The sequence below is a fragment of the Lacerta agilis genome, chromosome 1, assembly GCF_009819535.1.
Source record: "Lacerta agilis isolate rLacAgi1 chromosome 1, rLacAgi1.pri, whole genome shotgun sequence".
Classification (NCBI taxonomy): Eukaryota; Metazoa; Chordata; class Lepidosauria; order Squamata; family Lacertidae; genus Lacerta; species Lacerta agilis.
Window position 1 is genome coordinate 132,223,866 of NC_046312.1, and position 15,837 is coordinate 132,239,702.

Below are 15,837 nucleotides of genomic sequence, written 5' to 3' on the forward strand. Positions count from 1 at the left end.
AAGCCCTGTGAGCTTTAGAAGGGGGTGGCAGGATGGATTTCAGTGCTGCAGCCAGGGCAGAGTGGCAATGTGCAGCCCAAGGACCCAAAGAGAAGAAGTGGGTGAGGCAGATGCAGCTGACTGTCCTGCCACCCCCCCCCCCAAAAAAAACACACATGAGCAGAAGCTCTTAAATTTTAAGTAAGAAATGCTTAAAAGAAGGACAGGCTCAGCAGCAGACACAAGGCTCAGGAGTTCAAGAGCAGAACAAGAAGTTCAGAACTGGGTGAGAGCACTGGAGATGCCCCAATAAGTCTCCACCTCCTGCCCACCAAGTTTTCAAAGATGAGGCCACCTCTGGTTCTGCCTCCCTTCTTGTCTGTTTCATGCATGGGGGGTGGTAGGGGAGCATGACAAATGGCTTCCTGCTCCCTCTTCCCAAGCTATGGAAGTTGGAGTGAAAGGGCAAGAGCCATCCTTCTCAGGCTCTCACCATTCAGCTCCCCACCCCAACATTTCTTCCTCCTCCTGGGTCAAAGCCTGCCAACCAGAGCCTGACTCTGACAGAGCCGTGGGGCTCATGACGCTGGCACCACTGAATTCCCTAGGTTTGTCTCGTGATCCCAGAGGCATTCTGGGAAAATTAGGATGGTGGTTGCAGCATTTCTTTTTTCAAAGAGACGTTTTTAAGGAGGCTGGCACCAACAGATATGAACCCTCTGCTTCCGTTTGAAGATCCATCAGCATGCTTATTGGGTAGTAAGTTCCAGATAACTCAATGCACGCTCTCTCTCTCTCTCTTTCTCTCTCTCTCTCTCTCTCTCACACACACACACACATGACAACATATGACACCTTTAAAACCTTTGAGTTAACTTCCAAATAAATCATCTTTGGGTTCTCATTCGCATTAAAAAAATAAAATAAAAAAAATCCAAACATAACCCCAGTATTTTAGGTTGAAAAATAGAACTGCATTCTATCATATTTAGGACGCAGGTGGCGCTGTGGCCTAAACCCCATAATAATAATAATAATAATAATTTATTATTATAAATAATAAATTATAAATAATAAATAATAAAACGCTTGCTGCGTGAGTGTTGGGAAGGCCGCTCCCTTCTCCTGCTAATTCCACCTGGCTGAGGGGGCGAGGCCTGCACCCACTGCTGCACTTTTAATTTGTTTTAATGGTGGTTTTTATATCATTTTATTATTTTTTGTTGGGGGTGGGGCAAATGTTTAGTTTAATTTTAGCGTTGTTCTCTGTTTATTTGTATTATTTTGTTAATTTAGTGTATGGTCTTTATTTGTTTTTTAAGGGGATAGGGGTAGGGCTGCCTGGGATTGGGCCTCAGCCAACAGGATGGCTGGGGCAGGTTCCACAGGGGGGGTAGTCTTGGAAAGACACCCGATCTCAGTGATCATGGGCAGGAGGAGGAGTCACGCTAAGACCAGATCATGTCATTACCGAGGAGGCAGGTTTAGTCGTTGTCTGAGGACTATCCCTGCCTCCAGGTCTGGTCCTGACCGGATGGATATTGGAATCAGCAGGGGATACCCACATGACCTGAAAGTGTTGCTGTGTAATGCCAGGTCAATGATTAACAAAACCACTGCCATCCACGACTTGATTGTGGATGGAGGATTTGACCTGGCATGTGTAACAGAGACTTGGTTGGATGAAGCAGATGGGCCTGTCCTTGCCGCTGCTTGTCCACCAGGTTTCTCTTACGCACAGCAACCCAGGCCATCTGGGCGGGGAGGGGGGGTTGCAGTGATTTTTAGGAAGTCATTAGTTTGCACCAGGCGTCCTATTGGGAAGACCCAGTTTTCTGAGTGCATGTTCTGGAAGTTGGGCAATAGGGGCAGTACAGGATTCCTTTTGGTGTACCGACCTCCCCGCTGCACCAAGGATTCCCTGCCCGAGCTGCTTCAGGTCGTGGCGGATATGCTCCTGGAGACACCTAGTTTGGTTGTCTTAGGGGATTTTAACATCCATGCCGACACGACCTTACAAGGGGCCGCTCGGGACTTCGTGGAAAGCATGGCCTCCATGGGGCTGTCCCTGAATAAGTCTGGTCCAACTCATAGCCGCGGACATGCCTTAGACCTGGTGTTTACCTCTATGGATGTTGGTGATCTGACACTAAGTAAAAGTGAAACAAAAGAAGTGCCATGGTCAGATCACTTCCTGGTGCAGCTGGACTTCTCTGCGACCCTTCCCCTCTGCAGGGAGGTGGGACCGATTCAGATGGTCCGCCCCCGCTACTTAATGGATCCAATTGGTTTCCAGAGAGTGGTAGGGGATGCATTATCCCATGTTGATGGCCTTTCAGTTGATTCCCTGGTGGCCCGCTGGAATGCGGAGTTAACCAGGGCTATTGACTGTCTGGCTCCGAAGCGTCCTCTCCGATTGCATGGAGCCCGGACAGCTCCGTGGTTTTCCCCGGAGCTGAGGGCGATGAAACAGTCGCTGAGACGGCTAGAGCGCCGGTGGCGGAAAACTCACTCTGAATCAGACCGGACACAGGTTAGAGCTCAACTTCGAGCCTACCAAGTGGCAATGGCGACAGCGAAGAGGACCTTCTTCGCTGTTTCTATTGCATCTGCAGAAAACAGCAGCAGGAGACTCTTCCAGGTGGTTCGCAACCTAGCAGAACCACCTTTATCACCGGGGTCTGGTAGGGACCCCAAGATCTCCTGCAATGCTTTTGCAAAGTTTTTTGCAGATAAAGTCGCTCAGATTCAGAAGGAGGTAGACTCCACCGTCGGAGCAGGGCTGGGGCGGGAGAGTGCTAGAGCCCTGTCTAGTCATGTTTCATGGGATCAATTCCAATCTGTTACCTCCGAGGATGTGGACAGGCTGCTTGGACGAGTGAAACCGACCACCTGTCTCCTAGATCCTTGCCCATCCTGGCTTATAAAAGCTAGCCGGGAAGGGCTGGGCGATGGGCTCTGCGCGGTGGTGAATGCTTCCCTCTGCGAGGGAATCTTTCCAGACCCGCTGAAAGAGGCGGTCATTAAACCGCTTCTTAAAAAAACATCTCTAGACCCGGCCAATATGGCCAACTATCGCCCAGTCTCAAATTTACCATTCTTGGGCAAGGTGATTGAGCGGGTGGTTGCTGAACAACTCCAAGCACGCCTGGAAGATGCGGACCATTTGGATCCCTTCCAATCAGGATTCAGGCCTCATCATGGGACTGAAACTGCCTTGGTCGCGCTGGTTGATGATCTCCGGCGGGCTAGGGACAAAGGTGAGAGCTGTTTCCTGGTTCTGCTGGATCTCTCAGCGGCCTTTGACACCATCGACCATAACATCCTTCTGGACCGGCTAGAGGGGTTGGGAGCTGGGGGCACTGTTATACAGTGGTTCCGCTCTTTCCTCCTGGGCCGTGTTCAGAAAGTGGTGGTGGGGGATGAGTGTTCAGACCCCTGGGCTCTCACTTGTGGGGTGCCTCAGGGTTCTGTCCTCTCCCCCATGCTTTTTAATATCTATATGAAGCCGCTGGGAGAGATCATTAGGGGGTTTGGGTTGGGTGTTCATCAATATGCAGATGACACCCAGCTCTACCTCTCTTTTAAATCAGAACCAGTGAAGGCGGTGAAGGTCCTGTGTGAGTGCCTGGAGGCTGTTGGAGGATGGATGGCGGCTAACAGATTGAGGTTGAATCCTGACAAGACAGAAGTACTGTTTTTGGGGGACAGGAGGCGGGCGGGTGTGGGGGACTCCCTGGTCCTGAATGGGGTAACTGTGCCCCTGAAGGACCAGGTGCGCAGCCTGGGAGTCATTTTGGACTCACAGCTGTCCATGGAAGCGCAGGTTAATTCTGTGTCCAGGGCGGCTGTCTACCAGCTCCATCTGGTACGCAGGCTGAGACCCTACCTGCCCGCGGACTGTCTTGTCAGAGTGGTGCATGCTCTGGTTATCTCCCGCTTGGACTACTGCAATGCGCTCTACGTGGGGCTACCTTTGAAGGTGACCCGGAAACTGCAATTAATCCAGAATGCGGCAGCTAGACTGGTGACTGGGAGTGGCCGCCGGGACCACATAACACCGGTCCTGAGAGATCTGCATTGGCTCCCAGTACGTTTCCGAGCACAATTCAAAGTGTTGGTGTTGACCTTTAAAGCCCTAAACGGCCTCGGTCCTGTATACCTGAAGGAGCGTCTCCACCCCCATCATTCAGCCCGGACACTGAGATCCAGCGCCGAGGGCCTTCTGGCGGTTCCCTCACTGCGAGAAGCAAAACTACAGGGAACCAGGCAGAGGGCCTTCTCGGTAGTGGCGCCCGCCCTGTGGAACGCCCTCCCGTCAGAAGTCAAGGGAATAAACAACTACCTGACATTCAGAAAACACCTAAAGGCAGCCCTGTTTAGGGAAGTTTTTAATTTGTGACTCTGTATTGTATTTTGATTGTTGGAGGCCGCCCAGAGTGGCTGGGGAGACCCGGCCAGATGGGCAGGGTATAAATAATAAATTATTATTATTATTATTATTAGGGGTCCCTTTACCTTTACCTACCATATTATTCATTTCTAAAACTTTATATACCACCTTTCAGTCCAGGGTACTAAGGAGGTTTATAATCAGCCATGAAAAGTAGAAGTCACAAAACATATCAATGTAAACATGTCAGTAAAATATTAAGATCCATTAGCCTACTGTAGGGCGAGTACTTGAGACTGGTATGAAGGACCTGGGACTGCCTGAGCAAGTTAATGTGAAAACAGCCACCAAGAGTCCTAAGCTGCCTCTTCTTCTGAAGAGGTCTTTCCGTGCTCCTGGTTGCGATCCTGACAAGCGGCCCTCCTGTTTAAGAAACATCCTGTTTATCAGCAGTGCTGACCAGGCAGACAGTGAGATGGGTGAAAAAGCAGGATTTTCATTACTTCCGCCAGGGGGAGGTCAGGAAGTATTTGGGTATTAACTGCACATGTTGACAGTTCTATTTGTTAATTCTCTCCAGAAAGTGCTGAGAGAGCAGCCGTTCCCCACAGCGGGAGCAAGGAACATGGCGAAGCCTCTGGCCTGGCGAGCTTGGAGTTGCTTGACAACTGCAACTCTTGCAGGCCACACAGTGTGAGCCGTGAGGGATGGAGAGAGGACGCAACCACAAGGGGAAGAAGCGGCCTGGTCCTCACAGTTGCCACAGGTAATTGTTGACAGTCTTGTTCTCATAAGGAAAAGAGGGAATGAGTCAAGGTCTGGGAAAGGGAGAGTCACACTCCAGCCCTGTAGCCAAGGTGGGATCCATGGGTGCACCACAACATGGGCTTCCCACCCACACAGGAATTTGATTTGGAAAAATATGCAGTACTTTTGATTTGAGACCAAGCAGATGATGACAACCTGTTTCAAGAACAGGAGCAATTTCTTCTTCAGGGACTGAGGCAGGCCGAGTGTACAACAAGAACCCTCCGAGGCGCAGGGGTGGGCTTCTGCTTCACTGCGCGAGGAAAAATGGGAAGGTGCTGCCGTGTGCATGGACAGTGCGCCATGTGCTCCCCTGGCAAAGCCTTGCGCCCGCGTCTTCCTGGCTCGGGGGCTCTTGTGAGATCATGCCAAACCTGGAAGCTGCAGCCACTTCTCCTCACTTCTCTGGAGGCACCGCTTGGATTCTGCTGCCTGAGGCGGCTGCCTCAGTCTGCCTCACGGACGGGCCAGCCCTGCCCAGAGGTCTCCTCACACAAGCCTTTCCCTGAGGGTGGTCAGATTTTTAATGAACACACCCACCCTATAATTACTTAGGTGATCCTGAAAAAGCAGGGGCCCCCCCGCCCTCTTCAAGAGTTAAATATAACAACTTTTTTATTGTGGGCAGGCACCCAACTCCTTCCCTCAGCTTTGTTTTGTTTTTCAGTTTCAGCAGTTCTCTACCAGCTAGCAATCAATTTAAATCAACCCACAGAAGCCATTTTGCATTATGGCATCCTGCCTCCACGGCAGCCATTTTGTGACTCTCACAAAATTCAAACTGCCCATTAGTCCAAAAGGGTTGGTGACCCCTGGTGTAAGCGATCATCTTGGGTTTGAGTTAATCCTGATTTCTGGCCATGGAAAACATTTGTTTGTTTGCTTGCTTGCTTGCTAATTTAAAATAAACGTTTGTTTTATGTGAATCTTGCCCTCCATTTCACCCTTCTATTGTTTCTAGTCCCCTGCAGCCCCCACCCCATCTCACCTGGCCAAGTGGGAAAGACTTTGGTTTATTTTGAACCCACTATGAAGATGATCAAACACACGTGCTCTGTGGAATTAGCGGTTCAAGCTCTATATAGTGTTTTAGTGCACTATTGGTTTTGGAAGGGTTAATATTTTTCCAATTAACTCCTGTTGGCTCCTGGTTATATGGGACAAACCCCCAAACATCTGGTAATAATATATCTTTAATAGCTGTCTGCATTTGTGGGAAAGTTTGGCTTGATTTCCCAAAAAATAAGTGTCGTTTGGAGAAGGAATTTTTGCAGCAGAGGATGTAGCTCCAAACCTAAAAAAGTTCTAAGGAGAAGAAAGAGCAGGAAGGAGAAAGCAAAGGACCCAGCAGTTCTCCCTCCGCCCACATTTCTGACAGCAAGACTGATTAACAAGTCTCCCTTTTCCTTATCCTGCAGATAAAATGTTTAGCATGGCCACGTTCCTTTGTACAAAGCTGCCTAGGAGGAAAGTGGGTGTGCAGAGAAGAGCCTCTCCTTGCATTAATTCATGCTAACAGGCAGCAACGGGAATGTGCTCAGTGCAGATCCTGCTGTGAAAAGCTACTGGAGTCTTGCTAAACACAGTATCTAATTTTTGCAGTGCCTATTAATGCAACGTTACACTAATGATGTGACTAGCAAACAGTTTGTGGGTTTAAAAAGAAATGATATACCAGACACCAATGAGAGCTTTTCACCTAAGGTTGATTACCACTGCAGAGAAGTGATTTTCACGACTATTGCAGCTGGGGGGGGGGGGGGAGACAGAAAGCTTAAATCTCCCCACTCCAACAACTGACTGGAATGCTTGCTTGCTTGATTGATTTATTTAGATAGATGTGTTTGACAGTGATAATAATAGTGAAACTTAGCTCAATTGGTCAGACTCATGGTTGGTTTCACCCCCCATTCAGCCCCCCCCCCCCCCGCTGCAGTGACATCTTTTCCCAGGTGTTCCCTGTCATTTGATTTTTATACTAATGTTGCAGCATTCTATTTAGGCTAGGGAATATTTAAAGAACCAACATCTGACCAGGAGAGAGGAGGAGATCCCTTTCCAATAATAATTAATGGCACATGTGTTGCAGCAATAGCAGGGGTACAAACAATCTTCCCAAAGTTAAGTACATTCAAATACCCCTAATTTCAAGGGCTGTGCTCCATTTACTTAAGTAGGATTAGTGCTGTCCCTTGGCTGGTTGCATATTGGCTCAGAAACAGGAGACTCCGTTACGGGAGACAATATAACAGTGCCACTGTCTGACACACAGAGACGTCCTGAAGGCACTTTTAACAGACACTCTCTCCAACTGGAGTACATTGGATTTCAAAACTCCCCAACATTATTGCAGTGTACTTTATGTGGGGCTGCTGTTGAAGACAACTCCGTCATCTACGCAGCTGCAAATAAAAGTTTTAAATGTGTTGTAAAGTGCAATATACAAATGTCACACTAGATGGCGAAAGTGAGCTATGCAAAATTCAATTCATTTTTCAAAATGTTTTTTAAAAAGCATTTTCACAGCATATTTTATATGTGTGTAGATTCCACCTATGTCATACCTTCCAACTGTTCCTAATTTAACGGGACATTCCTGGAATTACAGAAGCCACCCCGGCTTCTGATTTGATCCCTGAATGTCCTGGGGGTGAGCCGTTGCTTGCAGCCAGTGCTGGTGCTTGTAGTGGTGCTGCATTCTCACATGAGCCAGCTAACTCGCACCCCAATTTTCATCATGATGGGAGCATTAATGTCCTTTGATAGTACCAGGCATTATTGTCATGGACTGGTGGACACAGAGGAATGGTGGCGGAAACCAGCTGGGGAACCCTCAAGGGAAGAAGGTTCAGAGCTCAAACATTGGTGGCGGGACAATGAAGAGGGGGAGTAGGAGGAGAATGAAGACTGGGAGAGGGGGGTATCAGAAACTGAAGAGGTAACAGGGTCTAGTGAGCTGGGGGAGTCTGCGGCAGAGAGAAGCCCAGAATTAGAGGCAGAAGCTGAAGCAGGAGATTCCAAGAGGCAGAGATGAGTCAGGCTGGCAAAGAGTCACACATGTCTCCCTCTGCTCCTGCAACAAACTTCCCTCCCCCACCTCCCAGAACCGGAAGAGGCATGAAGGGTGGAGGAGAGGTTGGCTGCATGCAGGCACGGGCTTTGATTGCTTGGGGAAAGCCCTGGAGAGGAGGGAATTTGGATGGCGACGGGGGGCGGGGGAAGGCAAGGACTTTCAGTTCAGCAACTGCTTCATGGGGGCAAGATAAACGGGAGATGAGCTGCTGTGCTCATTAGGCCTGACACTCCTGGGCAGATCCTGTTTTTGCTAATAAGGAATAAACTGCAACTTGCATGTTGTGATTTACTGCTGCCTCACTCCTGATGCATATCAGCTACAGTTAGGCCATCAGCGGTGACAAGCAATATTTTCCTATCTCATACCACAGCAGAGTCAGCAAGTGCAGCAGCCAAAACCTAGAGACCACATCAAATAATCACAGTATTTTAACTGGCACCTGAGAGACATCATGGTCTGTGGTTGGGTACCCATTAAAGGCTTGTATTAAATCAGAAAATAAGAGGAGGGACCATCATTGACAAAGTAGCTGAACTTTTCCTTCCTAACCACAATTAATTTTCTATACCTTTATCTGTGTCTGATCACTACCAGTCATGGTAGCTGTAGGAGTTTGCAAAAGCTCTTTATTCAAAAACCTTTTACATATTGCAGTTTTATTGTCAATCATAGAAGCCCAGCATCAAAACACATTGCTGTGCATGGAATGCAATATGTTTGTGTGATTCAGGTTTTAGTTGGGAGATGGAGAGGGGGCTCAAATATGGATATGTTACCTGCTCTTCCTACTGCAGACTTTGGGCTCTCAAATTTCAGCAGCACCCTGTGCAACGTTAAAATGTGGCACCCCCTGCCTCTCACTTTCCATTCTTCAGCATAGTTGCGGCGCCCCCCTGTGGTGTCCCCGAGGCTCCGTGCCCAGTGCCAGTTGCGCTTCTCCAGATCCGCCTCTGCTGTTTGTAATTGCATGTGGCCATTTGCATGTGGGCAGTACACTCACTCTCTTTCTTACACCTCTGTCCTTAAGTGAATACAAAGTGTGGGCTGTGGTCTACTCTAGCTGTTACTGGTAGCATCCAGGAAGTGGACAAGTGGCAGGAAGTATCGAGTGGAAAGGCCCAAACTCTGTAAACACCAGAGGTCAAATCACACATTTCAGCCGTTGAGATTAATGGCTACAATTATTTTCTGCAAAGTTTTTGCAAAAAGCAGTTGGAGGGGCGGCAATAAGGACTAAGGCTGTGGTCCAGGCAATATGGAGTAACCCCCCCCCCCCGTTTCACTTTTGCAATGCCTTGTCTGAAGTTGCTGTCCGCTCCATTAGTAAACAAATCTTTAGGCAGCTTGAAATGGTGGAGATGCATTTGTGTATCTCCATGGTCCTCATTCCACTCCAAATGAGCTACACCGATTTGGGCACAAGATGATAACCATTCTCCAAATGGGACCCCAAAATCAGCTTGAGGTTTTCACAGCAGTGATGCTGCAATATCATCACATGTTGTGGCTCAGCAGGCCTTAGAGTGTGGCGCACTCATCTGAGCATGTAGCTACCCTCCCTGAAAAGTGAACCACACGAGATACAGGGTAATCCCATTACACTATGAGTGCCAGTACTAAGAGCGACAGATGTGAGAACATTTTAAGAGGAGTTTTCCATGTAGATTTTGGATTAAACTTGGCTCTGACCATGAAGTACATACAGTCCTAGTTCCAGAGCACCGGTGGAGAGGACGGCCGTGGGCCAATTGCTGAACACAAGTTCTGCCTCTCAGCTTTGCTGTGGAATCCTCTGCCACATCTGGTCAGAAGTAAACAAAAGCCAAAATGTTCAACTCCTAAGTAAATTCTAAGAGAAACTCCACCCTCCTGAAACATAAACTGGAAACTGAGCATCTTAAAAGAGGTAAAGGCTCTAGGCTAATATGCTGGCTTGTGGTGAGGGTGGAGGGGCCAATTTGTTGTGCTTTGTATTAAGGACATTCCCTGTTTGTCGACTTAGTTGCCTATATTCAGAATTAGACTCCATCTAAAAATAAATTATGGGTACCGAGTAGCCTGGTCCAAGTAGAAAACTGCTGGGTTAGCTCTGTTGGTAGAGCATGAGACTCTTAATCTCTGGGTTATGGGTTCAAACCCCACGTTCAGCAAAAGATTCCTGAATTGCAAGGGATTGGACTAGCTGATCATTCCAACTCTGCAATTCTGTGATTCTGTGATATGTGTAAGGATAAATTTCAAGAGGATTAAACTAAAATTTGAAAATTGCTGCAGAAATGGAGAGAACTGAATTTAATAGTGGAAAAATGAGAAATGGAGAGAACAAAAATTGACAGATTCATGCATCAGCCCAAAGTCCTAGTTTGCCCCGTGCCTATGTTTTGCTGTCCTGAGCTGTTGGTGTGGTGGAATCATGACTGGTTTTGTGTTTTCAGGTTATTATATGAGCAAAAAACTTCCCTACACAAAAATTCTAAGTATTAAGGGGAATGTGTTCTGGCCTAGCATCATATGCTAGTTTTATATATGTGAAGAAAGTTTCTGCACGGAGAAGCATGGAATACACTGCTTACTGTACAGTCTAATGTAGTACAGATCAAGCATAAATTTTACAACATCAGTGAGATTTAGCCTCAAAGTTTTCACTGGTTTCCATCATGCCTCAAATAGAGCCTCAGATTAGGGCAACTTTTCTTTTGGTGGTTGGGGCTTTTGCATATTTTAATTTCGCCATAATTAAACCTAGGAAATGTACCAAAACCTTAGTGGACTGGCTGGATTTCCAGCTTGATGGAAATGCTATTTAGAAAATAAATCATGCAGCTGTTGAGAATGGTCCTAAGTATTCATAGGGCGCATTTGTCCGTGTATGAATTCTCAGCATTGGTACCTTCAGGGATCCAGTATAAGCAACTGCACATTTGGCAAGAGCATCATTCTGGGGACAGAGAGCTGCTCTGGCTTTCAGGCCTCTGGCAAACTTACAAGCCATAGGAACTCTGCCATTTGCAGATGCTCAAGCAGACACTTGCTTTTAATTTTCAGAGCATTCCAATAACAGAACCAATGTTCCCAGGCCAGTGCTGAACTTGTTGTTGTTGTTGTTGTTCAGTCATTCAGTCGTGTCCGACTCTTCGTGACCCCATGCACCAGAGCACACCAGGCACTCCAGTCTTTCACTGCTTCCCACAGTTTGGTCAGACTCATGTTGGTAGCCTCAAGAACACTGTCCAACCATCTCATCCTCTGTCGTCCCCTTCTCCTTGTGCCCTCCATCTTTCCCAACATCAGGGTCTTTTCCAGGGAGTCTTCTCTTCTCATGAGGTGGCCAAAGTATTGGAGCCTCAGCTTCAGGATCAGTCCTTCCAGTGAGCACTCAGGGCTGATTTCCTTCAGAATGGATAGGTTTGATCTTCTTGAAGTCCATGGGACTCTCAAGAGTCTCCTCCAGCACCATAATTCAAAAGCATCAATTCTTCGGCGATTAGCTCTCACTTCCATACATCACTACTGGGAAAACCATAGCTTTAACTATACGGACCTTTGTCGGCAAGGTGATGTCGCTGCTTTTTAAGATGCTGTCTAGGTTTGTCATTGCTTTTCTCCCAAGAAGCAGGTGAGCGCTGAGCTACCTATGTTATTTACCCAGAACTGTTAGCTCTAGAAAGGACACACAGCAGTCAACATAGGGAGGTGTATGAGGTGGCCAGAATGTCTTGCTTAAAACACTTACACAAATTTACAACAAAACTTTGCACAGATCAGACACCTACTCACTTTGGTTTTTATGTAAGACTTGAATATTAAAGTCAATCTACCCATAATTCTAGCCTCTTCTGGCTTGGTAATCATCACAGGCTCTTGAGTTTTAATCATGAGTGTATTTACTCCTCTCTCACCATAATCTTTATGCATCATTTAAACAATCAGAAGGGACAGAGATATCTGAAAAAGTGTGCATGCACACGAAAGCTCATACCAATAACAAACTTAGTTGGTCTCTAAGGTGCTATTGGAAGGATTTTTTTTTTGTTTTGTTTTGAAAAATATTTTAATTATTATAAACTCACATTTCTTTGGGATACATGTTTTTAAAATCTATATTTACCTTTTTTCTTTTTATTAAAGATTTTCTTTATTTACAAAGGTGTGTGCCATGTCTCTCTCATTTTTTCCCCATGTAACATTTTTACAAGTCAGTTTCGGTTGTTGAGACATTAGAAAGAAAAGGGGGGAAAGAGGTGGGTGGGATGGGGAGATAGGTGGGGTGGGGTGACGATGTTTCTGTTTTACTTAATATGAGTAGGGTTTGGTGTCAGTGTTGTTTGTGTAGGTTCTCTGTTGTTCGCTTGTGTTCCTTTGGTGGTGAGAGAGGTTTGGATTGGCATAGGGTGTGATTGTTCATTTGTGGTTGGCTGTGGTGATCTTTGGTTTCCTGTGTGAGTGGGGTGGGTGAGTGTTTTTGATCAGGCTAGCCATACTGATTTGTATGCTGTCGATAGATTTTTGTCATTGTCTTGTTGGAATGATTTTTTTTAAATTTTTTATTTTGTTTCGACTATGGCAGACCAGCACAGCTAGAGATAACAATGTTATGTTTGGTTCAGGTGTAGAAACATCCAAGTCCAAAACTTTACAAAAGGTTAGGGCACATAGTGAGATATCCTTGCTGGGTGCTCCTCCAAAAGAGAAAATCTGCTGCAGTTCAGGTTCGTGTGCTTTCCAGAGACAATGAAATATGTTTTTATTAAGGCAGGTTTCTGCCAGGGATGAAAGCAACTGAGGATTTGTCTTTCGTAATTGTTCCAGAGTTCCACTATGTGGGCAGTTGCTCTTAGGTTAAATTCTGGTCTGAAATAAAATTTAATAATAAATATGGAAATAACCAGTGCTTGGAAAGTTTATTTTAAAAAAAGAACTCACTCTATTTCAATTTCATCCAAATGAACTCTTTGTTCTTAAAAAAAAAAAAACCCATCCTCTGTGATTTCTTTCAGCATTCAGCATGTTATAATTTAAGCTGCTATGCTGATGGATATGATCTAAAAGTAAATGGTCCACAAGTGTCAACAGGTGAAGCTTTCCTCCTAATGCTTACCCTGCTTAATTTCTGCTTGCCACACAGTGGTTAAAGGCACAAGGCACCCTTCTTTTTGTTGCTGTTCCTATATTTCTCACTGCAAGCTGCTCCTCTCGGAAGAGAGTGAGTCTCTTCAGCAGCAAAGATACAGGAAATGCCTCCCTTGCCTTCTTTCTGATTGCTTAGCAGCAGTGATTAAGTCACAAAGCACCCTTAGAAACAGCAGTTCCTCCATGTCTGCATAACATGCCAAAAAGTGTTGCCGCCCTGTTTTGCTTTCTAACTTTCATTAAAGGTAAAGGTAAAGGGACCCCTGACCATTAGGTCCAGTCGTGTCCAACTCTGGTGCTCATCTCGCTTTACTGGCCGAGGGAGCCAGCGTATAGCTTCCAGGTCATGTGAGCAGCACACAGGAATGCGGTTTACCTTCCTGCTGAGTGATACCTATTTATCTACTTGCACTTTGACATGCTTTCGAACTGCTAGGTGAGCAGGAGCTGGGACCGAGCAACGGGAGCTCACCCCGTCGCGGGGATTCAAACTGCTGACCTTCTGATCAGCAAGCCCTAGGCTCTGTGGTTTAACCCACAGCGCCACCTGGGTTATAGATGTCCAATTGACTTACTTTTTTTTAAAAAAAAAAAAAATGCGAGTCCAGTCCACCTGCTGGGGGACTGTGGGAGGGAATGAACATGAAGAGGGACTAGAAATCGTTCAAAGTTTTGCCCCAAATGAACTTCACTCTGTTTTAGTTCCCTTGGCAGTTATGGGAAGTAAATGCTGCCAGTGTGCTTCATATTATCCATTACACAAAATATTGTTTACTTTTTTATAGCTCCATGTTAAATTCCATGCTCACCCCACACAAACAGCAGGCAGGATTTTGGCACTGAGAAAGATGTACCGGTAGCTTAAATCAATGTGCAGAGAGCCTCCCAGGTATTTATCACATCAGTCAGTTAATATGCATTACGTTGCAACAGTGATTCCAAAACAAATCTAGCTGGATAGCAGACAACCATCTCCATAGGGTATTCATCTAGAATTATTGGTGTTAAAGAAGTGGTGTCATTCTGTCTGCATCTTATCTCATTATACATAACAAAGCTATCTTTAGCCATCTCACCCCTTGCCTTTCCCTGCAAGACTAATTGCAGCCGTTAAGAGTCGTCAACAGGTTTTCCACACCTATCAGCTGATCACCCATTCCCACCTTCTGAGTAATACCCCTCCCCACTCCCTCACTATATTTAAGGATCTGGTGACTTCTGTTTCAGTGTATCTGAAGAAGTGTGCATGCACACAAAAGCTCATACCAAGAACAAACTCAGTTGGTCTCTAAGGTGCTACTGGAAAGAATTTTTTTTATTATGTTTTGTCTGCATTTGAGTTCTGCTTTATATGGGCAGTTATCCCTTCTGGTTCTCTGTGCACAATGTAACAAATGTCAAAGGTGACTTAATCCAGATCAGAAACTCTATAGCACATATTCCCCAGTTTTCCAACAATTTGGCAGTCCATGGGTAACATTTTAGGATATATTTACAGAAGTAGCAGCACATCAGATTAACTGGCTGTTTTCTGATGCCAGACAGATGAGCAATAATTGCTGTCTACACACCTAACTTCACATGCGTTTCTGAGACCCAAAGTACTGGTTGTTTTAGCTGGCCAATGCCCGTTAATGTTATAACACTGCTTCCTAGCATTGCTTCACAGCCTTTTCCCTTTATACAAAAATGCAATTACAGTATAAGTGCAACAATGTATAATGGGCTGCCTTTTTCTGCTCATATCATGCTTGCTGCTAAAGGTTTTCTGTCTGTCTGTTCTGCTGACGCAGGATTTCTACCCAAGTTGAATCCAATAGCAAGTCTTAGTATCATGCATGATTCTCATCCTCCACTCCCACAATATGCTGTCACCTTGTCTTAGATTATTTTCCTCATTTTATTCCCATAATAAATTGTAGAAGTAAACTCACTCTTATTTCTTCAGTGTCTTTGATGTGGTCTTTTAGCATGCAATTTGCTTTGTTCAGTTATTGTTGGGAAATGTCCTTTTCAGACATCATGTTGTAAAAACGGCAAAGAATCACAGACTTAAGGTCTAGCGTGAAGGATTTTAGCCACCTCAAGTTTCCTCAAATTTGCCAAAACCATGATGTTGTACAAGTCCTAATAGATCCAACAAGCCGATTGTGGACCTCTGTTACTCGAAATCGTCTCCATAAGGTTATTAAAAAGTCCACTGGAAAAATCATCTGCCTCTACAGACTTTCATAACTATTTGTCATAAAAGAGTTTTAGAGTGTTTATTAGAAAAAGAGTAAATTGACCTTAATTTTCCAACATTTGGACAGCTTTCTTTGCAAGTGAAAATTTCCTTACCACATTTAATTACTATAAATGAAAACGATACATTCAAATGTAGAATATAAATCAGGCATGTGCTGCTGTTCCCTTGTAAGGAATTACTACTTATTGTTGTGTAACAAGTGAA